This window comes from Muntiacus reevesi, chromosome 2, assembly GCF_963930625.1.
Source record: "Muntiacus reevesi chromosome 2, mMunRee1.1, whole genome shotgun sequence".
In the NCBI taxonomy this organism is placed as follows: Eukaryota; Metazoa; Chordata; class Mammalia; order Artiodactyla; family Cervidae; genus Muntiacus; species Muntiacus reevesi.
The window spans coordinates 255953843-255978892 of NC_089250.1; the positions used below are offsets into that span (position 1 = coordinate 255953843).

At 52.7% G+C, this 25050-nt stretch overlaps 1 protein-coding gene across 2 annotated transcripts in view; it reads right to left on the bottom strand.

Moving 5' to 3' along the window:
- The window catches only part of PEPD (peptidase D), a 118632-nt gene that overhangs the window by 35720 nt on the left and 57862 nt on the right, over nt 1-25050 (bottom strand). The gene's annotated exons all lie outside the window — the stretch shown is intronic.

The window sequence follows — 25050 nt, forward strand, 5'->3', positions numbered from 1 at the left end:
TCCAGTGCCACTTTATTTCCAAACATCAAATTTCCTTTTCAGCCTTACAATCTTAACATATTTCACAAGTGTGTCATTTCAGATAGAAGTTTCTCTGGAAAGCACCATTTTATGTCAGTGCCTTTCTCATGTCAAGCGCCGGCTCCCGCTCCCGCTCCCAGGCTCCCAGGAGGCAGAGAGCCCAGCTTGACGTCAAAAGAACCAGGAAGGGAGGCCTGGACACCGGCAGGACCCAGGCAGAACCTTGGTAGAAACAACCCTTCCCAACCTGTGTGTGGCTGTGTTCTGGCGGGTAGCATGTTGACCATTTCTCCTTCGTGCATCACAGACTCGTCCTGGAGAAGGGAGTGTGTGACTCAATGAAACTATGAGCCATGCCGTGCAGGGCCACCCAAGACAGACAGGTCCCAGTGAGGAGTTCTGACAAACTGTGGTCCACCAGAGGAGGGAATGGCAAACCACTCCAGTATTTTTGCCATGAGACCCCATGAATCGTGTGAAAAGGCAAAAAGATATGACACCAGAAGATGCATCCCCCAGATCGGAGGTGTCCAGTATGATACTGGGGAAGAGTAGCAGGCAACTACTAATAGCTCCAAATAGAAAGAAGAAGCGGAAATGAGGCTCAGTTGTGGATGTGTCTGGTGGTAAAAGTAAAGTCCAATGCTATAAAGAACAGTATTGCATAGGAACCTGGAATGTTAGGTCCATGAATCAAGGCAAATAAGTTGTGTCAAATAGGAGATGGCAAGATTGAACATGGACATTTTAGGAATCAGTGAACTAAAATGGACAGGGATGGGCAAATTTAATTCAGGTGACCATTATATCTACTACTGTTGGCAAGAACCCACTAGAAGAAATGGAGTAGTCTTCAGAGTTAACAAAAGAGTCTGAAATGCAGTACTTAGGTGCAATCTCAAAAACAGAATGATCTCGGTTCATTTCCAAGGCAAACCACTCAACATCACAATAATCCAAGTCTATGCCCCAAACACTGATGATGAAGAAGCTGATGTTGACTGGTTCTATGAAGAATTATAACACCTTCTAGAACTAACACCAAAAAAAGATGTCCTTTTTATCACAGGGGATTGAAATGCAAAACTAGGAAGTCAAGAGATCCCTGGAATAACAGGCAAGTTTGGCTTGGAGTACAAAATGAATCAGGGCAAAAGCTGACAGAGGTTTGTCAAAAGAACATGCTGATCATAGCAAATACCCTTTCCAACAACCCAAGAGACAGCTCTATGTATGCCTATCACCAGATGGTTAATACTGAAATCAGATGGATTAGTTCTTTGCAGTCGAAGATGGAGAAGTTCTATACAGTCAGCAAAAGTAAGACCTAGAGCTGACTGAGGCTCAGATCATGAGCTACCTATTGCAAAATTCAGGCTTAAATTGAAGAAAGTAGGGAAAACCACCAGGCCATTCAGGTATGACCTATGACCTAAATCAAATTCCTATGATCATACAGTGGAGGTGACAAATAGATTGAAGAGATTAGATCTGGTGAAGAGGGCCTGAAGAACTATGGATGGAGGTTCGTAACACTGTACAGGAGACAGTGACCAAAACTATTCCAAAGAAAAAGAAATGCAAGGAGGCAAAGTGGTTATCTGAGAAGGCCTTACAAATAGCTGAGGAAAGAAGAGAAGAGAAGCAAAAGACAGGGGAGAAAGGGACAGATATACCCAACTGAAGGCAGAGTTCCAGAGAAGAGCAAGGAGAGATAAGAAAGCTTTCTTAAATGAACAATGCAAAGAAACAGAGGAAAATAATAGAATGGGGAAGACTAGAGATCTCTTAGAAAACTGGAGATTTAAAGGAAACATTCCATGGCAGAAAGGGCATGATAAGGGACAGAAATGGTAACGACCTAACAGAAGCAGAAGAGATTAAGAAGAGGTGGCAAGAATACACAGCACTATACAGGAAAGGTCTTAATGACCCAAATAACCACAATGCGGGGGGAGGTCACTCACCTAGAGCCAGACATCCTGGAGTGTGAAGTCAAGTGGGCCTTAGGAAGCATTACTACAAACAAAGCTAGTGGAGGTGACTGAATTCCAGCTAAGCTATTTCAAATCCTAAAAGATGATGTTGTTAAAATGCTACATGTAGTATGTCTGCAAATTTGGAAAACTCTACAAGGGCCACAGGACTGGAAAAGGTCAGTTATCATTCCAATCCCAAAGAAGGGCAATGCAAAAGAAATGTTCAAACTACCGTACAATCGTGTTCATTTCACATGCTAGTATGGTTATGCTCAAAATCTTTCAAGGGAGGCTTCAGCAGTACGTGAACCAAGAAGTTTCAGATGTACAAGTTGGGTTTAGAAAAGGCAGAGGAATCAAATTGCCAACATCCGTTGGATCATGGAGAAAGCAAAGGAGTTCCAGAAAAACATCTACTTCTACATCACTGACTACTCGAAAGCCTTTGACTGTGTGGATCACAACAAGCTGTGGAAAATTCTTAAAGAGACAGGAGTACCAGACCACCTTACCTGTCTCTTGAGAAACTAGAATGCAGGTCAAGATGCAATAGTTAGAACTGAACATGGAACAATGGATTGGTTCAAAACTAGGAAAGGAATACGTCAAGGCTGTATATTGTCATCCTGCTTATCTAACTTCGAAGAGTACTTCATGCAAAATACTGGACTGGATGAATCACAAGCTGGACTCAAGATTGCCAGGGAAAATATCAACAACCTCAGATATGTAGATGATACCACTCTAATGGCAAAAAGTGAAAAGGAACTAAAGAGCATTTTGATGAGGGTGAAAGATGAGACTGAAAAAAGCTGGCTTGAAACTGGACATAAAAATAAAACTAAGATCATGGCATCTGGTCCCATCACTTCATGGAAAATAGAAGGGGAAGAAGTGGAAGCAATGGCAGATTTTATTTTCTTGGGCTCCAAAATCACTGTGGATGGTGACTGGAGCCATGAGATTAACAGACTCTTTCTCCTTGGAAGGAAAGCTATGACAAACCTAGACAGTGTATTAAAAAGCATAGCTATCACTTTGTTAGTCACTCTGGTTTTTCCAGTAGCCATGTACGGATGTGAGAGTTGGACCATAAAGAAAGCTGAGTGCCACAGAATTGATGCTTTTGAATTGTGGTGTTAGATGGAGAAGACTCTTGAGAGTCCCGTGGACTGCAAGGAGATCAAACCAGTCAGTCCTAAAGAAAATCAACTCTGAAAATTCATTGGAAGGACTGAGGCTGATGCTGAAGCTCCAATATTTTGGCCACCCAATACTTAGAACTAATTAACTGAAAAAGACCCTGATGCTGGGAAAGATTGAGGGAAGAAGGACAAGGAGGTAACAGAGGATGAGATGGTTGGATAGCATCACCTATTCAATGGACATGAATTTGAGCAAACTCCAGGAAACAGTGGAGGATAGAGGAGCCTGGCGTGCTGCAGTCCACGGAGTTGAAAAGAGTTGGACACGACTTAGTAATTGAACAACAACAACTGACTATTTGGTGTGAGCTGCCGAGATCCCTCTTCTCATGACCCTTTCCATCCCCACTCAGGACTCCAAACGTTATTTTAGGCACACTCAGCTGAAGGAACAAAGGAGGATGTTATTGATCACTTTGAAACTCATCATCTGCTTAAGATGACAAATGGGAGTTGCACTTACGCTCTCCTTATAAAATGATCAGCCCTGAAAAGAGGAAGTGCTGCCTGCCGGGACACTCGGTAAGTATGGGGTGTGGTCGGGGGGCAAAGGGGCCGGAGCTTTAGCCCGGGCATGGCAGGGGCCACATAGGTGCTCCCTCGGAAACTGATCAGCGGGGCCTCGGCCACGGTTCAGCACAGTGAGGACACGGCCATCTTCCACCACCACGGTGCTCCCCACTGTTCCCGACTTGCTGCCGGACGTCTGCTCGGGGTCCGAGGGGACAGGAGAGGTGACTTAAGAAGTCACTCCTGGGGCAGCCAAGTCCGTGCTCCACGAGAAGACACTGCAGTAAGAAGCCCGCTTGCCACAACTAGAAAAAGCCTGTGCAGCAACAAAGACCCAGCACAGCCAAAAGTAAATAAAATAAAAATATTACACCCATAAAAAACAAACACAAAAAAGAACTCACTCTTGTGCTCTGAACCTTCCTCCCACTGATGCCATCCCAGGGTTGCAGGGCAGGCTCCTAAAAGCAGTCCTCTAAGCCCCATGAATTAAATATTTTGGTAACTGGAACCTATTTATCAATAGCTAATTAATAAGGTCCAAGTCCTGTGATGACAGAGTGATTGAAGTGTTTTCGAAATAATCCATTTTTAATTAAAATGCTACCCCTCTCTTGGTTTCTGGATAGATTCAAAAGAAAGCCTTAACAGATGTCTCATTTTTAAATATACATTATATAAAGCCAATAATTAGAAAAATTCATGCTTTTAATTATATTTTAATTATTCTTTGCCTATTGATGCAAAGTTAAACGATCTTTCTTCATGGTACTAATGCTGCTAAACAAAGCCGGCAGACGAGTAGCTGGTGTGAAATCCCCTTGCAGGGAGCTGGAGAGCAGCAGAGGTACTTAGAGGAACTCTGTGCCCTAGTCCTGGCAGACGGCAGGCTAATTCCAGCAAACCGCCTGGTGTGGAAGTGCTCTCCTGGCTCCTGGTCTGAGAGAGGCAGACACGCCAGTTATGTGATGAGGGTCAGGGTTTCCCCTTCTGCTGTGCAGTCACGAGGCAGAAAAGCCCCTTGATGTCTCCGCTCCCTTCCCGGCACACCCTGCAAGGTTTCTCGTCGGAGCAACCTGCCCGAGCCACCAGATCAGACAGCAAAATTCAGAGAAACTCACAAGAGCCTGGAGTGTGAAGAAGAGGGGACCACCCCGAGAGGCGTGCTTCCCCCCCAGCACGCTGACCACCGCAGCGAGCATCTTCACCCTGCCCGGCGTGCCCCGAGCTCTCCTTCCTGCGCTCCACCTCCAGCACTGCCCCCTGCCAGCCCCTCGGCCCCCGCCAGGTCCCCTCTCCCCAGCATACTGCAGCCCCTCCTCGTGGCTCCCTCCAGGCCACCTGTCTGCCCTGTTGGCCTTAACCAGGGTCTCTCAGGGTCCATCTGCCCACTCTGCAGCCTCCCCCCTCTCCCCACCACAAGCCCTTCACAGGTGAACCCTCTCCTCCTCCCCCCACCCCCCCGCCACGTTCCCCAGCAAGTCCTCATGGCTGGTGGTCTTGCACACGCCTGTGCCACAGAGCCTGTCCTTTTCCCCTACAAGGCTCAGAGGGAGCTCCTAGAGGCAGGCCAAAGTCACCATGTACCCAAGGCAGGGCACAGTGAAGAACACATGGTCAGTCCTCTTCTGGGGGCAAGAGTAACAGCTGGTATGGATGGTTGGCCTGCACATGCCTAACGACCAAAACAGAACACGCACACATGTGAGTACACACTCACAGCCTTAAGCCTTGCCTGTACAAACGTAGCCCCGGGTGGAGACCTGGCCATGTGTTTACCACTCCACTTCCTCTTTCTGGACACATTTTTCAGACTCCCTGCAGTTTGGCTGGGACCAGGGGCTGACTCTTGTCAACGGCAGTAAGAGGGGAAGGGACGCGTGCTGCTTCCTATGAGACGTTTAAGTGGATGCATGCTCTTCATGCTTTCTCTCTCTCCTCTCAAAGGGGACAGAGTCGGACAATGCAACTGACCCAACACTTCTGGAGGAAGACCACGGGGCCTGATCAGACCTCAGCGTAAGTCAGAAACAAACTGTTCCTGGGCTAAGTCACTGAGATCTGGGGTTTTATTGTTACTGCAGCAAAGGCTATCCTATGCTGACTAACACACACAGGGGTTCAGAACATGGCACTGACTCAATGGACATGAAACCGGGCAGACTCCAGGAAATGGTGAGGGACAGGAAGGCCTGGCGTGCTGCAGTCCATGGGGTCACAGTCGGAGATGACTTGGCAACTGAACAACAACAACAAAGGTGAAATTATAAGTGAATAGGGAAAAGACTTTACTCCAAGGACAGCGGATCAACTAGTCACTTTGTGAGGGCACAACGGCCAGAATCCTCGCTTGCTCATTACTCTTAAACGCACTTTAAGTAAAAAGTTAAAAGTAAACAATGAAATCACACGGATACACGGATATGTGAAACGACACATACCAGTGTCAAAATATTTCATAATAATACAGAAAATACTGTTAAAAGAAAATCATGAGATCATAAAGATAGATGAAAACATAGGCAAACAACTGAACTGTGCTGAGGTGGTAGAAATGATCTAACTATGCAAAAGGTAAAAACTATACAAGAAAAACTCAATTTGAACCATTATATTTAAATTTCTTGTATATCAAACTGGGAAAAATATTTTAACAGATAGAACAGTAACACAAAGAGCCCTATTATAAAGTGTTCTTGTAGAAAGTCCACCTACAAATGTCCCAAGGGCAAAATTGTGCCAAGGACAGACAAGCCACAAAAGCAAATGCCCAGGAAATACCTTTAAGAGAAGTTTAATCTCACCAGTAAATAAAGAAGTACAAATAAAGGTAGGATACTTTTATCAGACTGGGCAGATGGTTAATAATAAAAACAATACTAATTAACTTTGAAGCCCAAGTGGGCACACAGGCACCTAAGGATGGATGCATGGCATGTGTGTGTGTCCAGTTCGGTAGGTGAGAACTTGGTTTCTGAACAGAGGCCACCTGGCTCCTCTAAGACCCATCTGTCTGCTGTGGGATCTTGGGCCAGTTCCTTAAAGCTCTGTGCGGTGTAAAGTTCAGAGGATGCCATCCCCACCTTACAGGATTAAATGAGAAAATCCCCAGGAAGCGCGTAGCGTATGCTCACCAGACAGACATTAATGTCACCCAAGCTGTGTGGGAGAACAGCTTCGAGAAGGCAGTTATGCTTCGCGCATCAAAATCCTACCCCCGCCCCAACCCCAGAATTTACCCCGAAGAGATTATCAGTTAAACACCAAGAGGGGGATAGATAAGGCTGATCATCACAGTGTCATTCACACCGTAAAGTCGGAAACCACCTGGCCGCCCATGCGGAGGGCTGGATAAGAGGATTATGACACAGCCCCGCAGGAGCAGCAGGCCCCGGATCACTGATGGGAGAGATGGCCCCCTCTCAGAAGGAGGAGGGAAAACTCTGCCCGGTGTGATCCCGGCAGACCTGAGTCTGTGTGTCTGTGCTCCCGGAGAGATCCACAACACGTCTACTGAAGCAACAGGGGTGAGCGAACCTCTGCATCACAGGAGATTTTTCATAGCTTGCCTATAATGCTTTGTGCTGACTGAATTTCCTGCTGGCACAAGCAATATCTCTTCATCTTTTCATCCGAGAAAACTGTTTTCATTTTGACAATATTTTCCGGAAGGAATGAAAGCTACTTGTTAAAGACCAGCTCCCCTGCAGCCAGCCTTGCCGCACCAGCCCCAGTAGGCCTCTTTAAAGACCCATGTGACGGGCTCAGTGGACACGACCCGCAAAGCCACCAACAAGGACGATGCTACGAAGCTGCCACAAGGGGTCGCTAGTGCACACTGCCTGCTGCCCACACCTTGAGAAACCTTCAGTCTGGCTTGAGGGTCTGACGGTTCAGAAACAAACTCTGCAGGAACTCTTGGGCATGGGGTGTGAAGAATCCAAGCCACAAGAATGTCTGCTCAGTCTTGCTTCAAAACCCCACTTACTTGTCTTCTCTGGAATGGGATTCTGTCTGCATGAGGAGGGACCCCCACTGCAGCGTGAGCTGGGGATATCAGGGACTGGCTAGACCCCCTCTGTCTGACCCCAACGTGCACACTGCCCTTCCTGGACCACCTGCCCACCCCCTCGGCAAACTCACAGGGCTTGGCCTCCCTCTGGGTGGAAGGAGCTGCTGGGAAACCCCAGCTCTCTGTCTCTCCTGGGAGCAGAAGGAAGCTTCTCTGCCCTGGGGACTGGGCTGTCCCGTGGAGGCAAGCCTGCTACTGTAAACAGACTCAGCAGGTACAGGGCAAATACTACCTGGACGTGTTAGGCATGAAAGTGAAAAAAACAAGTTAAAGTGGTAGTTGCTCAGTCGTGTCAGTCTCTTTGCAACCCCATGGACTGTAGCCTGCCAGGCTTCTCTGTCCACGGAATTCTCCAGACAAGAATACTGGAGCGGGTTGCCATGCCCTTCTCCAGGGGATCTTCCTGACCCAAGGATTGAACTCGCGCCTCCTGAACTGCAGGCAGAATCTTTACTGTCCAAGCCATCAGGGAAGACCTGACATTCACCAAATGCCCCTGGAAAGAGCACTTGAATTCAGCAAGTAGCTCGGAGTCGAATGGATTTCCATTCATAGCTTCTAAATCCCCAATGCAACGCACTGCCACACGGCAAAGGTGGGAAGCTGGGGCTCCCTGCACGTTGTAGCCGGGAGACGGTACCCTGACACTGCCTGAGTCAAATGCACACACGTCTCCCAGAGGCCCCTGGTCCCTCTCTGCTGTACCAGCTGCTGCTGTGGCTGGGAGCATGGCATCAGACCCTTCTGCCTGCCTGCCAGCAGCAGGGCGTCCTGGGGGAGGATACTTCAAGGGAATTGTTTCTGCCTACACCTCCCACCCCAGTTCTGAGACAACTGGTGGTCCCCAGGGACTTGGGAGCTACACAAACACTTGGATGTGGCTTCCAACCAATTCTACCACTTGAACCTGGTCGCCTCTCCCGGCCTTCCTCGCTCGGGCACAGGACAGGCTTGGTGAGGCCACAAAGTGCCAGCCTCCCCAGGCACTTCACCAACTAGGGAAGAGATTTCTCTATGAAATTTCTGTGGTCTGGCTGCTAGTTCTTGCCTCTTCTGGGGTGAGCAGGGGTTTTATCCTTAAGTACGGAGACGGAGCGCTCCTGTCCTGGCTGGGCATTCCCACTCCACACACACACACACACACACACACACACACACACACGGGGCACACGGAGGCCCTTCAGACGGTCTTAGAATAATGATGCCCACTGGGAACCTCCAGGGGACTTAACTAATTTATAAGGCAATTTTAATAATAACTATATATTAATTTTGCATTCCCTTTTTACCTATTTCAGTGACTACGAACTGATAGGAATTAGGTAATATATTACAATAGGCTTCTGGGGACTTTTTATTAACTAATGTCCCATATTTAAAAACCTTCCTGTCAAATGAGAAACATTAAAAAAAATGCTGTCCCTTTTATAATTGCTTCTAATAGACTCAATATTCAGGTCCTGGCCTTAGTAGACAGCCCGGGTGGTACTTCCCCAAATTACACTTAACTTCTCATTTTCTCACTGTCACTGGCCAACGGAATCATTCTGGAAGCACACAAATGGTCATCTTACTGTGTCAGCCTGTGGCTCCCGAGATGCCTATAAATTTAGAAGGTACGAAGGCCACTTAGGACAAGAGACATGCAGCAGCTTCTTGCCTGGTTACTGCAGTAGCCTGCCTTTTTGTACAGTTGCTTAGTATTTTTTTTTTTTTTTTTTTTTTGGTAACCCTATTTATTAAAAAATAGAACATACATACAGTAAAATGCCTGCAATGCAGGAGACCCGGGTTCACTTCCTGGGTTGGGAAGATCCCCTGGAGAAGGAAATGGTAACCCACTTCAGTATTCATATCTGGGAAATCCCACGGACAGAGGAATCTGGCAGGCTACAGTCCATGGGGTTATAAGAGTCGGACATGACTTAGCAACTAAACCACCGCTACAGTAAAATGCACACATCGTAGGCGTCCAGACGGGTGAGACTTTATAAATGTTCCCTTTAGATCAAGACACAGAACATTTCTAGTCCCCTGGCAGGGAACACTGCTGCCCCTCTCCCTGGCCCCTGCTCCTCCATCACCCAAGTTTTGCCTGTTGGGGAACCTGAAGGAATGGAACGGTTCTCCTTTCTCTAGACACTGCCCCCATGGGAGCTGCCCGACCCTGGTCTTGTGTGCTGGTATTCATCGTGTGAACACACCATAGTTTATCCACCTCCACAGGCAGGCTGTGGGTCCCCCTGGTTTTAGAGCACTCCCAGCCCATACACACAGTGTCCTCGTGTGCGGCTCTAGCATGTCTGCTGTGAGCCGAGTGGACCCGCTAGTCACCAGGTAAGGAATGCTCAGCTTTCACGGACGCTGTCAATAGTCCTCCAGTGTCTCTGTTTTTCAAGTTTGCTACTTTTTCCCTGGCACAGAAGAAACTTTCAAGCCCATCACTTTATGAACTAGAGGAATAAACCCGAGGGTGAAGCCTGAGCACCTCACCAGGCCTGAGTCCTGCCTCCCTTGGTCATTTTGGGCAAAGCTGGAAGAAACTGCCTTCTCTGAAAGCCAGACCTGGGCTTCCCAAGTGGCGTTAGTGATTAAGAAACCACCTGCCAAAGCAGGAGACATAAAAGACTCGTGTTTGATCCCTGGTTCAGGAAGATCCCCCGGAGGAGGAAAAGGCAACCCACTCCAATATTCTTGCCTGGAGAATCCCATGGGCAGCGGCACCTGGAAGGCTACAGTCTATGGGGTCACAAAGAGTTGGACAAGACTGAGTGATTTAGGACGCAAAGCCAGACGTGCACACGAGACGATGGCACAACTGGCCTTCCCCCAACCCCAGAGGCAGGACCACACGTTCCTGAGAAGCAGAGTTGCAGGTGGACTCTGAGGCCCCTTCATCTACAAGTAGAGACCTCTGCAGATGCAGACACGTGATCCAGAACAAGGCAGAGGGAGTGAAAATCACACACCCGTCCAACTGGGAGAGAAAGGTGTCAGCTGGGGGCATCCAGAAGCAGCTGGGAAAGGTCACGTCTTTTGAGTGGCCGCTCAGTCTTGGGAACAGAGTCAGGAAGGAGCCGGAGGAAGCCCAGTAAACGACATTTGAGGTCCAGCCCTCCCTGCTCTGAACGATGGACTGTGGCAGGGCGGGCGCGGGGGTGGCGCGCAGACCCTGGACAGGCAAACATGTGAGGACAAGCCGGGAAGAGGAAGCAGACAGACGCCAGCTTCCCTGGGAGGGAGCCTCAGGACGCAGGCCCACTGCAGCACAGGGCCCCGGGGACAACCAGAGTGCAGGCCAGACAGAGGCTGAGGGACGACGCGGGACAGCGGAGGTGGCGGAGAGCCCTGGGCGCGGTGGGCGGCCAAGCGCAGGCGGCTGAGGTGACAGCTCCTTATTCACCCTGCACTTCCAGGCAGAGGAGAGAAGAGGCCCAGCCTCCCAGGGCTGCCGGAAAGATGCCAAGCTGGGGGTCCTTTGTTTTCCTTTCCCAATTCAAAGGGCCCTGGGCTGGCGTCAGTCAGCGTCTGATCCTGACTCAAAGCCACAGCGGATCCCTGGTGAGCCCCAACACAGAGGCTCAGCTGTGCCAGCGGGTGTGGGGGCAAAGGGAGGTTGGAAAATGAAGGCCCCAGGGGCCAGTTTTAGAAGTTTATGAATAATAAATGCAATTAATGTGATGGAAAACAGAAGCCGAGTGGAGGCCTCGGGGTGGGTGATGACTCAGCAGGTGGCCTCCCTTGCTACTTCTGGCTGCCCAGTCCCTCACAAAGGACAGTCAGTCAGGAGGCGGGGGCGGCGGGCCCCTCCCTCACCTGGCCTCAGCCCAGAACAAAGGACCATCAGGGTCTGAGTCTGGGTGTGAGACACAGGCCCCCAGCACCCTCCCCCTGGTTCAGTGCCAGGCCCGGCCTGCCCTGGCGGTATAGGGGTCCTGGCTTCTGAGCGTGCCTCTCAGGCCCAGGTTCCCTTGGCTGTGAACCGGAACGAGGACCACGCTCAGACTGGATATCGTCACCCCAGTGCTGATCCTGTAACCCTCCACTCTCATCACGTCGACATCCTGGGGTCAGAACAGCCACGGGCTGCGAGGTGAGGGCTGCTCGGGGGTCCCCACACCACATTCCCATGGTGGCCCCTGCCTGGACTCCGACACTGGCCCCAGGGACATGCTCCCACTAATCCGAGCTCCCGTCAGCCTGCTGGTGGGTACCCCGACCCGCCCCGGGCTCTCAGGAGCTCCTCTGCTTTCCCAGTGCCTGGCACCCAGTATCCCTCAACGAGCGTCACTGGAAGGCAGAGCAGGTGCGGAGGAGGAGGCCGGCCTCTGGAGCTGGGGGCAGCAAGGAGAAGCCTGAGGTCAAAGTGGCTCAGAGCTCCTCCTGACTTCTGGGCTCCCAACTTGGCTTCTGGTTCCTTCTGGTGAGAGGACCAGGAGAGGGGAGGAAGGAGACGGCGAGGGGGAAGGAAGGGGCAGGAGGGCTCAGGCTGGAGCCTTCCAGGGGGCCCCCAGCTCCCCACCTGGAGGCTAGACTTAGCCTTCGCCAGCGTCTCCGCTGGCCCAGCCCAGGGTGCTCCTGCCTGACCGAGACCAGCCCAGTCCAGAACTCCAGCGCCCTTGCACGCTGAGGAGACACCTTCCCCTGGCATGGGCCATGAGGCGAGTGTCCACTGCGGCTGGGGGGGTGGGGAGGGGTCTCAGTGGCTGCCCCCGATGAGGTCAGCCGAGAGACGGTCCACTCCCCCCGGAGGGCCTCGGGGCCCACTGGTGAGGAATGGTCAGGAAGCTCCTCTTACTTACTATAAATTGTACCTTTATGGGAAAATCAATGATACTGTCTCCTCGATCTTCTACACTTGTTGCTGGTCTAAAGTAATTTCTCCGTAAGGCAACAGGCCAAAACCGGGCCAGTGCTCCCTGGAGCGCCTGCCCGCCCCCACCCCTGCATCCCAGGAGGGCCCGGGATGGGAAGCTGCCAGAAGAGACTCATCACGCCCAGCTCCCGTGCGTGTCCACTAGGTCTGTGGGCAATACTGTTGTCCACCTACTATATGCCAGCTGTCACACACTGTGACCACAGGACGAGGGAGACCCGGGCCCTCATCCACGGAGAGATGGGCATGACTTGATTAACTGTGGCAATGGGAAGTTGGACAAAGCACAGCCAAAGGGACAGAACTTACCGGAGGACTTCCTGGAGGAGGTGGCACAGCAAGTGGGAAATCCAGAGGGAGAGGGAAGCAGAACATGTGAGGGGGCAGCAACAAGGCCTGAGGAGGCAGCCAGAGCTCAGGGGGCAAAGGAGGTGGGGTCTGACCCTCACAACACGTATGTCGCCTGCCCTTGGCACTCTGAACACTAACTTCTCAAAACAGTCTACTTTTTCCCTCTTTCAAGGTTCTTTGAAATGATAGCTTGTTTAACTAGCAACATCAATTGGCCAGCCATTCCACGAACAAATGGCTCTCTGCTTATCTCTGAGTTCAATCACTTTTATTTGTCCCCAAGTATTTGGCAGGAACCAGTTACATCAATAAAGAAACGTCAATTTTTAACAGCCACATGAGATGCAAAAGCTTCAGATGGATTTTCCTTCAGCAAACAGGGCGCCTGGAGGACTGTTATTAACAGCCATTAGAGACACGCGGGCGGGCCTGGGAGACAGGGCTCTAGATTTAGACTGGATTAAGGAGATAGCATAGACCCAGGACTTCTCAGCATCATAAATAATGCTGAAATTTTAGACGATGGCTGCACTCTCTGTTGTCACAATCGTTTAGGCCACCGTGTGTCTGATGCTGTATAGCAAAATGACAAATATCTTTCTCAACTGCTAAGTGCACAGAGCCCATCGGAATAAATCCAACCAAATTCCCCACAACAGGCAATCAGGCGGTGACAGGGGGGTTGAGGGGGGAGTGGTATCAGATGCGACTCAGACAGTGATTTCTGGAGGTGTGTGGGCCATGCAGAGAGAGGTCTGCTTTCTTGCCAACTCTCACCACTTCCTGTCATGTCACGTCACTGTTTCCAACCACGTGGGGTCTGATACTCAGCTCTCCCCAACAAACACCACATCACAGCAGAGACAGTGAAATGGGAAGAAAAAATAAATACAGAGAATGATGGAGTGCAGTGTCCAACCGTGAAATATAAGGAGAGACATGCATTAAAGCAATGACTGATGCTCCTGGAGAGAAATCTCCCTCCACGTACCACTGGCTGACCCACTGCCAGGAGACAAGCCCTCAAGGGTGTTGCCAACCAGCGAGACTTTGTGAGACATCCAGGAACTGGGGTGGGTGCTCAGAGGGCAGCCCCCCGCCACCACCCCAGGGCACACGGGCTTCTGGTATAGACATTCAGCTGGGTGCACGGTGAACACGGCCATCTGCCCCCAGGTCTGGGGAAGAACTGTCAGAGGCAGGGATGACACACCCCAACTCACATGCTGTGCCTGTCCCGCGGGAGAAACAACACCTGTCTTAGGCTCCTACCCGGGCTCAGAGCTTCAGCCAGCACACTGGGCTGCTCCTTTCTCTGGCACCAGGCCAGCCTGATTTAGTGGTTGCCAGAAAATGGAGCCTGAAGGGTTTGAGAGAAGAGGCAGGTCAAAGGGTCCCTTTAGTCCTATTTCCGGCAAGGCTAAGACCTCCCTCCGCCAGGGTCCGCTGTGCCCCCAGCCCTGCTGGGTGGGAGCTCTTCCGCTGCCCAGCTGGCCAGGCCAAACTGGAGTGGCCCCTGGGAGACCGAGGTGGGCACGGCAGGGTCCTGCTCTCATCAACAGCTGGCCCTGGCAGAGCAGTTGCACTGAAGGGAAATGTTCTCCCGGCACTGGCCGCTCTCCCCGGAGCAGAACTTCCACAGCCCAATCAAAGACACCTCTGGGACTGAGGCGTTTTGCTCTAAGAAGGTAAGATGCTTTCTAACCAAGAAGAGCCTGTGCTCCAGGACAGGCCGGTAACACAGTTCTCCTCCCTGGCAGTGCAAAAGTTGCTGCTGTCTTGGGTCTTCCCTGCCGATCCAATGGTCAGGACTCTGTGCTTCTACTGCAGGGGGCATGGGTTCAATTCCTGGTCGGGGAACTAAGATCCTGCATGCCATGTGGCGTGGCCAAAAATTTTAAAAGTGGCTGCTCTTGAAAGGGAGGTTTGAGGGGCTGCTCCAGACGGGTCACGGTCCAGGGAGGGAAAATTGTGACCTGGCCAGGGCTCCCATAACCTGCCTCGTCTCACATGCACCCACAGGTCCCAGGGGGCACCGACACCTCCTGCAAGCCCTGGCCCCGCCTCCCCTGGCTGGGCACTCAGGACAAGGGGCCCCAGGTGTTGGTGACCATGACTTTCATCGGGACTGGGGAGCAGTCCCAGAGCCCCCTAATTCTCTCATGGAAGAGCCAAAGCTTCAGAAAAAGGCTTTCTCCCCCATGCACAGGGGTGGTGAGGTGGGGGGCAGGACACAGAATAGGCTGGCAAGCCTCCCCGAGCAGCTGGGGCTCTGGCGGGGGTTTGCGAGGGGAGACTCAGCAGGGCTCCTGGGCCCAGGCAGTTGTGTTAGCTTCCTGGGGGCTCTTCAAAAACACCGCCAAGTGAGAGGTCTCGGCCACGAGATGCCCACCACAGCTGGCATGTCAGGGGTCTGTGGGCCACACAGCCTGGCACCATCCTTATGAAGGGTGGCCGGTGACCCCAACTGTCAGTGCCTGCAATTAAATCGGATCATAGCCTCTCAGGCACTGCCACCCTTGGACCTTGCTGAACGCCTTTCATATGCTCCCCAGAGCAAATGCCAAACTTCACAAGAAAATGGTTCCAAGAAATGTTCTGAATGACTTTATGCTGGCTTCTCCTGAAGCACAGCAACAGTTCATTTATAAAGATTCTAAATGACGTCCAGTGGGACCTGTCACAGGCCGGGTGACCCTGGCTAGAGATGAACTTTTCCCCTCTGTTGCCTCCATCTCCCCAGGGATAGGTGCTCTGGCCTCTCCCAGCCAGACTTCCGCCTCCTATCATTTATTATTTTTTTCTTTTAAGTTTTTATTGCTTAAATACCCATACTATAGAGCAAAAGTCCCTGAAAATATCACGGATAGATTTTTCTCCCTTCATCAGAAAATTAGAAGTAATGGGAATTTCTACACAATAGCTGTTATGAGCCTGATTCTTTTTTCTAATGTTTTTCCTCTCCATCATTTAATAGCAACTCTATCCTTCCAGATACTCATGTCGAAAACCCTGTAGTCAACTTTGATCTGACAACACACTCTGCTGGTCTCTACCTTCCAATAAGACAGGGCTCCTCGATAACCTCTGAGTTTTCAGGTTCACCAGGTCCAGCGTAAGGTATGCCCAGAACCACCCACTTCTCCCCTTGAATGTTCTGACCCCGGACTGAGGCCCTGTCGCCTCTCACCACTGCAGGGGCCTCCTCTCCAGGCCCCTGCTGGTACCCTTGCCCCACTGCAATCTCAGCTCAGCAGAGCTGCCTGAGGCTGTTCTTTGCCATTAGACTGTCCCTGTTCTGCCCAACCCATCGCCTCTCGGCCCTCACCCCCAGCCCTCTCCTCCCTCTCACTCTGCTGTGGCCAGGGGCCCCTCTGGGTCCTACGCAACCTCCCTGCGAGGCTGTGATGCCACCCTACTCAAAACTGCAAATCAATCCTAGAAGGGACTTCCCTGGAGGTCCAGTGGTTAAGACTCCCCCTTCCAATGGAGAGGGGTGCAGGTCTGATCCCTGGTTGGGGAACTAAGATCCCACATGCCTCGGGGTGCCATCAAAAATAAAAATATAAAAAACAAACACACACAATCACTCCCAGGACTCCCTCCATCACTCTCTGTGGTTTTCCATTTTCTGTAGAATTTGTCACCATCAAATATTCTGTATTTTACTTATTTGTTTGTCTTTCTTCCAAAGCTCCACTGACAGGTTTCCTGTGTTCTATCTCCATGCTCCTAGAACACTGCTTGGCACCTGTGGTTCCCCCATAAAGGTCTATAATCCAACCAATTGGCACAGGCAAGCTGAGGCTGAGCCAACACTTGCTGGCCAGCGGGCAGGATGGGCCCCGGGGGCGGGGGGGGGGGGTAGCCCGCTTGCCAAGAACGGGCAGCATGTGGGGGGCATCTGTCAGCCTGCTTGGCCAAGGCAGGTGAGAGGGTCAGGGGCTTCACTGCCCTTCTGGTGAAGCCTCTGCATGGTCACATCAGCTCTGCAATGCACAGCCCTAAAGGTAGTTTCGAGATACCCCTACTGCATCTGGAAATGACTTTGGAAATACTGGTGTTGAAGGGACAGTGAACCTGGCTTGGCAGGTTCCGCCAAACCCCGAGAGGTCAGCTCTGGCTCTCCTGGGCCCCCAGAGATGGCTTCGTCAGCCTGCCGTCTGAACATCCTTCCGGTGAGGCTGGCCTTTGCCTGGCCCTGAGACCACCTGTGAACGATTGCCACACACGCCTCGTTGCGACACCATCAGACCTCTTATCTGCCAGCCCAGGGGCACGGGCCCGATTCCTTGATAACCACTGGGCTGTCAGGTTCACCAGGGCCAGAGACCACATCCATAGGAAGCGAGGCGCCTGGAAGAGTGCGTGGCCGTGGGTGCGGGGTGGGGCGGGGGTGGCATGTGACCTTGCCCTGACAGGCAGGACTTCGGCCCCGCCCAGCCTGGACACTCCTTGGACCTTGAATCCTCCGAAGGTTAAGCGAGGAGCCTGCGGAGTCCTCCTCCTCCTCGGGAACACTTACTGAGCACCTGCTGTGTACCAGGCCGGTCCTTCCTGCTCCATCTGCAGTCCGGAGCCATCCATCCCTGCGGGTGGCCTCTGCCCTCTCCCCCATGCCTCCTCATCCCTTCCCTGCCCAGCCGTCCCTTTGCTCTGGACCTGCGGTCTCTGCAGGGCCACAGAGAACATTTCCAGACGCTGGAGCAACCTCTGAAGGCCACGCCCTGGCCTCCAGACAACGGCCTTGACCCTGACTGAGTGTGAGTGGGTAGGGGGTGTTTTGAATGCCCTGCCATTTCTTAGGCAATCTCTTTTCAATTTAGGGGGCAGAGGCTTCTTCCTTACCTAGAGCTGGCTCCAGATCCCACCCCTCCCCCACTCTGGCATTAGGTTATATGTCATCATAATTAATTTGTAAACTGATAGATATTATCATTTTTAATCTGCATATATATTTACACAAATAAGAACTCCCCACAGAAAAGAAGTGGGCCTTTCCGGAACCCTGCACTGTGCAGTGACCACTGCCAGGTTGAAAGAAGCAGGCCCCCATCCACTGTGCAGACGTCGCCACGGCCAAGCAGCAAAGGCTGCAGGCTCTAGAGCCGTCGGCTGGGGCGCCAGTCCTGGCTCCTCTGCATGTCAATGGTAGGGCCTTGGAAAAGTTACTCAGCCTCTCTGTTCCTCACTTACCTTGCCTATGAAAGAGGCAACGGTCCCTACATGCGGAAGGCTGCTGGGAGAATGAAACGCATTGTCCCCTCCTCATTCAATACGAGAAGTGCAAAAGGGCCCAGGCCTCTGGAAACACCTGTGGGACTGCTGCTGCCGCCACCCCACATATCACACACACCACACACACACGCACACACTCACACCCTACCACCACCACGACCACACACATATCCCCCCGCACACACCCCACCACTGCACAAACACACACACCCCACCACCACACACATATACTCCACCCCACACACACTCACACCCCACCACCACCACACACACATACCCCCCCACCACCACACACTCTCACACACACACACCCCGACACACACCCCACCACCACCACTCACACATATCCCCCCCCCACACCCCACGACTGCACACACACACACCTCACCATCACCACATACACACTACACACTCACACATATATCCCCCCACACACACCCCACCACTACCACCACACACACACACACACACCCCACCACCACACACATATCCCCCCACACACACCCCACCACTGCACACACACACACCCCACCACCACACACATATACTCCACCCCACACACACTCACACCCCACCACCACCACACACACATACCCCCCCACCACCACCACACACTCTCACACACACCTCCACACACACACACCCCGACACACACCCCACCACCACCACTCACACATATCCCCCCCCCACACCCCACCACTGCACACACACACACCTCACCATCACCACATACACACTACACACTCACACATATATCCCCCCCACACACACCCCACCACTGCACACACACACACCTCACCATCACCACATACACACTACACACTCACACATATATCCCCCCCCACACACCCCACCACTGCACACACACACACCTCACCATCACCACATACACACTACACACTCACACATATATCCCCCCACACACACCCCACCACTGCACACACACACACCTCACCATCACCACATACACACTACACACTCACACATATATCCCCCCACACACACCCCACCACTACCACCACACACACACACCCCACCACCACACACATATCCCCCCACACACACCCCACCACCACCACTCACACATATCCCCCCCACACACCCCACCACTGCACACACACACACCTCACCATCACCACATACACACTACACACTCACACATATATCCCCCCACACACCCCCCACCACCACCACCACACACACACACCCCACCACCACACACATATCCCCCCACACACACCCCACCACCACCACTCACACATATCCCCCCCACACACCCCACCACTGCACACACACACACCTCACCATCACCACATACACACTACACACTCACACATATATCCCCCCACACACACCCCACCACTGCACACACACACACCTCACCATCACCACATACACACTACACACTCACACATATATCCCCCCACACACCCCCCACCACCACCACCACCACACACACACACACACACACACCCCACCACCACACACATATCCCCCCATACACACCCCACCACTGCACAAACACACACACCCCACCACCACACACATATACTCCACCCCACACACACTCACACCCCACCACCATCACACACACACACCCCCCACCACACACACACACCCATTCACACACACATCCCACCACATACACACCCCCCCTCCACCACACACACACGCACACACTCACTCTCACACACCACACTCAAGGCAGACGTGAAATACAGCCAGGCCTGAATGAAAGGGCAGCGCCGGGGCCCTAGGGAATCTCTCCCCCATCCAAACTCAGGATGTCATAAAAGCACAGCCTGAAGGCAGAGCCTCTGCATTCCAGGGGCCGAAACTACAATGCTTGGGAGGTAGGAGGCAGGAGAGAGAAGAGCAGGTATCTGGGGGAGTAGCGCCTGCAGCTACCTAGACAGGTAAGGGACGGCGGGGAAGTGTGACTCAGCCTGCCCAGCCTGGCCCGGCACCACCAGGTGGCAAGTCAGGAGCCTGGGACCACTCCTTCCCCCTCACCCTCATGTGCCACGCGTCAGCGAGCCCCCAGCTCCAGCCCCCAACATCCTCCAGCCCACCCTCTCCTCCCGCCCGGCCCCATGGCAGCCCTGTCACTGCTCTCCGGAGGCCGCCTCTGTCTGCTCGCCACCCGAAGCCACAGCCTCAGCAGGTCACGTCACCCACTCACAGACACCTCCGAAGGGCGTCTCACTGAGACCTGGCCCCCCACCGCTCCTCTCACACCCCCCGGTCCCTGGTCCCTGTGCCCCTCACCACGTGGTCAGTGCCAGGCTGGCTCCTCAGCCCTTCTCGGGCTCAACACAACCATCGTGCTGGGCCATCGGCCCCCTGTTCCTTCCTGGATTCCGAATTATCACCACGTACAATTCTCCTGTCTTCTCTGGAACGTCACCGGTGCACTCTTGGGGCTAAGCTGTGTGCCCCCCAAATTCCTATGCTGAAGCCCAAACCCCAGTGCCTCAGAATGTGACGGTATGGAGACAGGGCCTTTGGAGGGGTGATTAAACTAAACTGAGGCCATCACAGGGCTCTAGTCCAATCTGACACCCTTAGAGGAGGGGACTGGGGCACAGAGACACCAGGGACATCTGTCCACCGAGGAGAGACCACGTGAGGACCTGGGGAGAGAGTGGCCGTCTGCAAGCCAAGCAGAGAGGCCTCAGAAGAAACTAAACCTGCCCACACCTTGATTTTGGTCTCTCGCAGCTTACAAGGCTACAAGAGTATAGATTTCTGTGGCTGAAGCCCCCAGTCTGGGATATTTCGTTATGGCAGCGCCAGCAAACTACCACAGGGAAGCCAAAGGCTGAGCAGTCCCCAGAAGCTCTCGGGAAGGCTGTGGCCACAAAGCACCAGGGCCTGAACTGCCCATGTCCTGAAAGCTGAACCAGAGTCCCATCAGGGTCAGAGCCAAGACCTCAGAGGCCAGAGAGAGGATGTGACAAGCCCAGCTCCCAGGTGAGCTCCAGCCACAGCTGTGTCGCCTGTCAGTAGGGGCCTGTGTCTTCACAGCAGAAGAGGGAAGCAGACCCCTCCCCGCCCCCACCCAGCCGGCCCCTGGCTGGAATTCTGGCAACCCCCCTCCACTCCCACCCCAAGGAAGGGTGGCCGCTCTGAACCATCCAGACTGCAGCCTCTCGGAGATTCATTTCTTTCCTCTTCAAAGCATTACGGATTGATTGCCAAGTCTTGCTGTAAATCAAAAGAAAGTCACTACTCATTACCTACTTAGAATTCCCCGAGATCTTCCTGGGAAACCATTTCTCAGCTGTTTGATCTCTGAGCCACCAGCACTATCTCCAGGCATGCCACCCATCACGGCAGCCACCAGACACTTTCTTCTTCCAGGCTCCTTTCTCAGCACCTGGATGAATTTTTACCTTTCTCCAGTTTCAAGAAGAGCTGCCAAGATAAATGATTCAAAGACTCCAGCTCGTGCTGAAAATATATGGACTGCGTAGAGCCTATTCAGAATAACCCCACGCTGGGGGAAAAGGCTCCGACTATGCTCTCATCCCACAGGTAGTGCTGGCAGGCGGGGCCCTGCACATTCCTTCCTGTGTCTTTTCACCTGCAGGACAGTGACACTTGTCCATCTGCAGCCAGCACCAGCTGCCCATGACTCGGTCAAGCCCCTCCTACCCCTCAGCAGAATGTCACCCATGGCCCTAGGGACATACATCAGCTGTGGCTAGTGCGAACAAGGAAGTAGCCCAATTTTCAAACTGTGAATGTAGGAGGACCCTCTTTCCCCAGTCCTGCAGCTGGTAACTCTTTCCCAAGAGACCCCACTCATGAAAGGGCTGCTCACCACCCACGGGGGCAGGGCCCAGCTGATAGCAGCCTCCCCCACCCAGCGTGCCCATCTGCACAGCCACCAGCCCAGCTCTAGATCAAGCAGTCCAACCCTACTTCTCTTGCTGGGATGAACATCAAGACAAATTAGAACAGAAGAAACAAGCCCAGCCAGGCCCCGACCCCAAAAGCTACCAGGTGCCTGCCTGTGCAGGGGGCTGGATGGGCAGGAATGTCCACCAAGAAGCCATGGTCAAGCCAGGCTGGAGGGATAGGTACAGCGTACCCAGCCCTGGCCAGGACACCCAGGCCTCTGTGCTGCTCCTGAAGGTCAGGACATGAGAAGAGCCGCAGCCCAGGCCTGGACACAGAAGGCAGGGGACTGCCACGCAGCAAGCGAGGGGACCCAAGGAGCAGTCAGGAGCGCAGCCTGGTGGTGTGGGTGGGACACATTCGAGGAGGATGCCGGGGAGGGCGAGCTGGTGGGAAGCATAGATGCAGGATGCTGGAGCAGAGGGGGATGAGGTGTGGCCGCTGCAGAACTAGACTTTCCAGCAAAACAGTGGAATTGACATAAACGCAGCCCGCTGAGTCTGGGGGAGGCGGTAATCACACCAGGTTCCTGCAGGTGCGGGCCAGAGGACACCAACCTTTTGCCCAGGGCCGTGACCAAGGGCAGAGCCATCATCTTACTCTCCTTGGAGAAGCAAGGGACAGAGGGAACTTGAGTCCTGGCAGTGCAGGGGCCTGAAGGAACCCAGGACACTCCACAGGGACAACAGGTGAGCCCAGATCCCTGACCTGAGGTCGATCACCCACACTGGACTTGGCCCCCAGTCGGGCAGTGGCAGCCTGGTTCCCAGACATCCTCATGTCCTCCAAGCCTCAAGCACAGCATGCGGAAAGTCCCAGGTCCATGGGAGCTGCAAGAGCCCATCTCCTGACCGTCCACCCAACTCTGCACTCTTCTTCCCCTGTTCTGGGGCAGCAGTGGGAGGAGAGGCCATGGCAGGCCTTTTCAAAACCAGAGAAGGTCAGAGGTGCACCTGCCCACCCTCCAGGCCAGGGACCAAGGGGAGCCCTGGTGCAGGGCACAGAGACTGGCCTGGCCCAGGGTGGGTGGAGGTGGGGGCACTCCTGCATGGCACCTGATGTTGGAACCTCTAAGCGGGAAAGTCTCTCTATGGTTCCACCATCAATTACCTCTGGGTTTTAAAAGCACACAAGTCAGCTGGCAGATATGGGAACGGGCTTTCAGAGTTCCTGGATTAAATCCTTCATGACATCTACAGAATTCAGAGTTAGCAGGGAAAAACTCCCAGCCCAGAATAATTGCTCCCACAGGGAGCATCTTTCTGCACCAGAATGTAATAGGTCTGGATGAGAATATTCTAAAAACCGGCACCAAACCTTGCAGCAAAATCACAACTCTTTGCTTGTTTGGGGAGCCAAACCGAAATAATGGCTCCTGCAGGGTAATTTCTCACCAGACGCTCCTGAGACCCTGAGTGATTGTTCTGATCATCAGACCCAGGCAGCGAAGACTGCCCTCCAAGATGGGCCCCTGGCCTACACATAGCACCCCCTCCCCATCTATCTGCCATGCGGTTCCTCCTATATGGAAAAGCAGAAAAGCTACTCCCAGGTGTGCTGAGGGCCAGGACCTGCTCAGAGGCCTAAGGGCACCTGGCTGGTAACCTGTAAAGGAGTGAAGTTGACCAGAGATTTATACACAAAATATGAGAGTGGCCTTTTTTTTTTCCCCATAGTGTTCCCATTTTTCTCAAAATACATGACCCCTTTGACTATCTTCTCTTTTCCTGTGTTTTTATAGAGACACTGGTGCTTGAGAAATCTTTCTCAACTATGAAAGAACCAGAGGCATGAGAGCCACGAGAAAAGGTGGGGGCAGGGTCTGCCTTAGTGCTGGGGAAGGCAGCAGGACTCTGCCCTACTGGGCTGCTGCTCTGTGGGAGCTCCCACCCAAGAATTAATTTCAATGTCCAGGGAAACCCAGAGAAGTTTCCTGATTTTTAATTGTTGAATTCAGTTCAGTTCAGTCACTCAGTCATGTCCAACCCTTTGTGACCCCAAGGACTGAAGCACGCCAGGCCTCCCTGTCCATCACCAACTCCCAGAATTTACCCAAACTCATGTCCATTGAGTCAGTGCTGCCATCCAACCATCTCATCCTCTGTCATCCCCTTCTCCTCTGTCCTCAATCTTTTCCAGCATCAGGGTCTTTTCAAATGAGCCAGCTCTTCACATGAGGTGGCCAAAGTATTGGAGTTTCAGCTTCAACATCAGTCCTTCCAATGAACACCCAGGACTGATCTCCTTTAGGATGGACTGCTTGGATCTCCTTGCAGTCCAAGGGAATCTCAAGAGTCTTCTCCAACACAATTGTTGAATTAGAATGACCAGAACAAGCCAAAAAATCTCACTGTGTGGGCTAAACTCACTCTGCCTATGCCCTGGGTCCGGCCCAAAGGGCTACCCACCAGTATACAACCTCTGGATTTGATCTTGCTAGAAAATAGTGGGGACACCAAAGGTTCTAACCCCTCTCCTACAAGACCTTAACCTGACAGAAGTTTCTGGAAACCCACAGGGGCTGCAGGCCAATCTCACCAGGACCCCAGGGGGAGGCAGGCCAGCTCAGGGGGTATGGCCTAAACCAACTCCAGCAGCGACCAGGGCGGAAGCTTGATGCACCCCTGGTGTGGCTCATGCCCTCCTCAGCACCTCTGAGTGGCTCATCTTGAAAGTGAATCCACAGGCAACCCTAACCTTCCTCCCCTTTTCTTCTGGGCCTGAGCCATTTCAACAGCACCCGGCATCCCAGAATCAATCAGATGGTTTTCAGCGGTACAGAAGGAGCCAGAGAGAATCTCTCCCTGTGGGAAACGGGAGGAAATTTAAAGTAAGTCCTGAGCCCATGTTTTTATGGGATCCACAAGGACAGCATATCTGAAGAGCCAGAGCTGA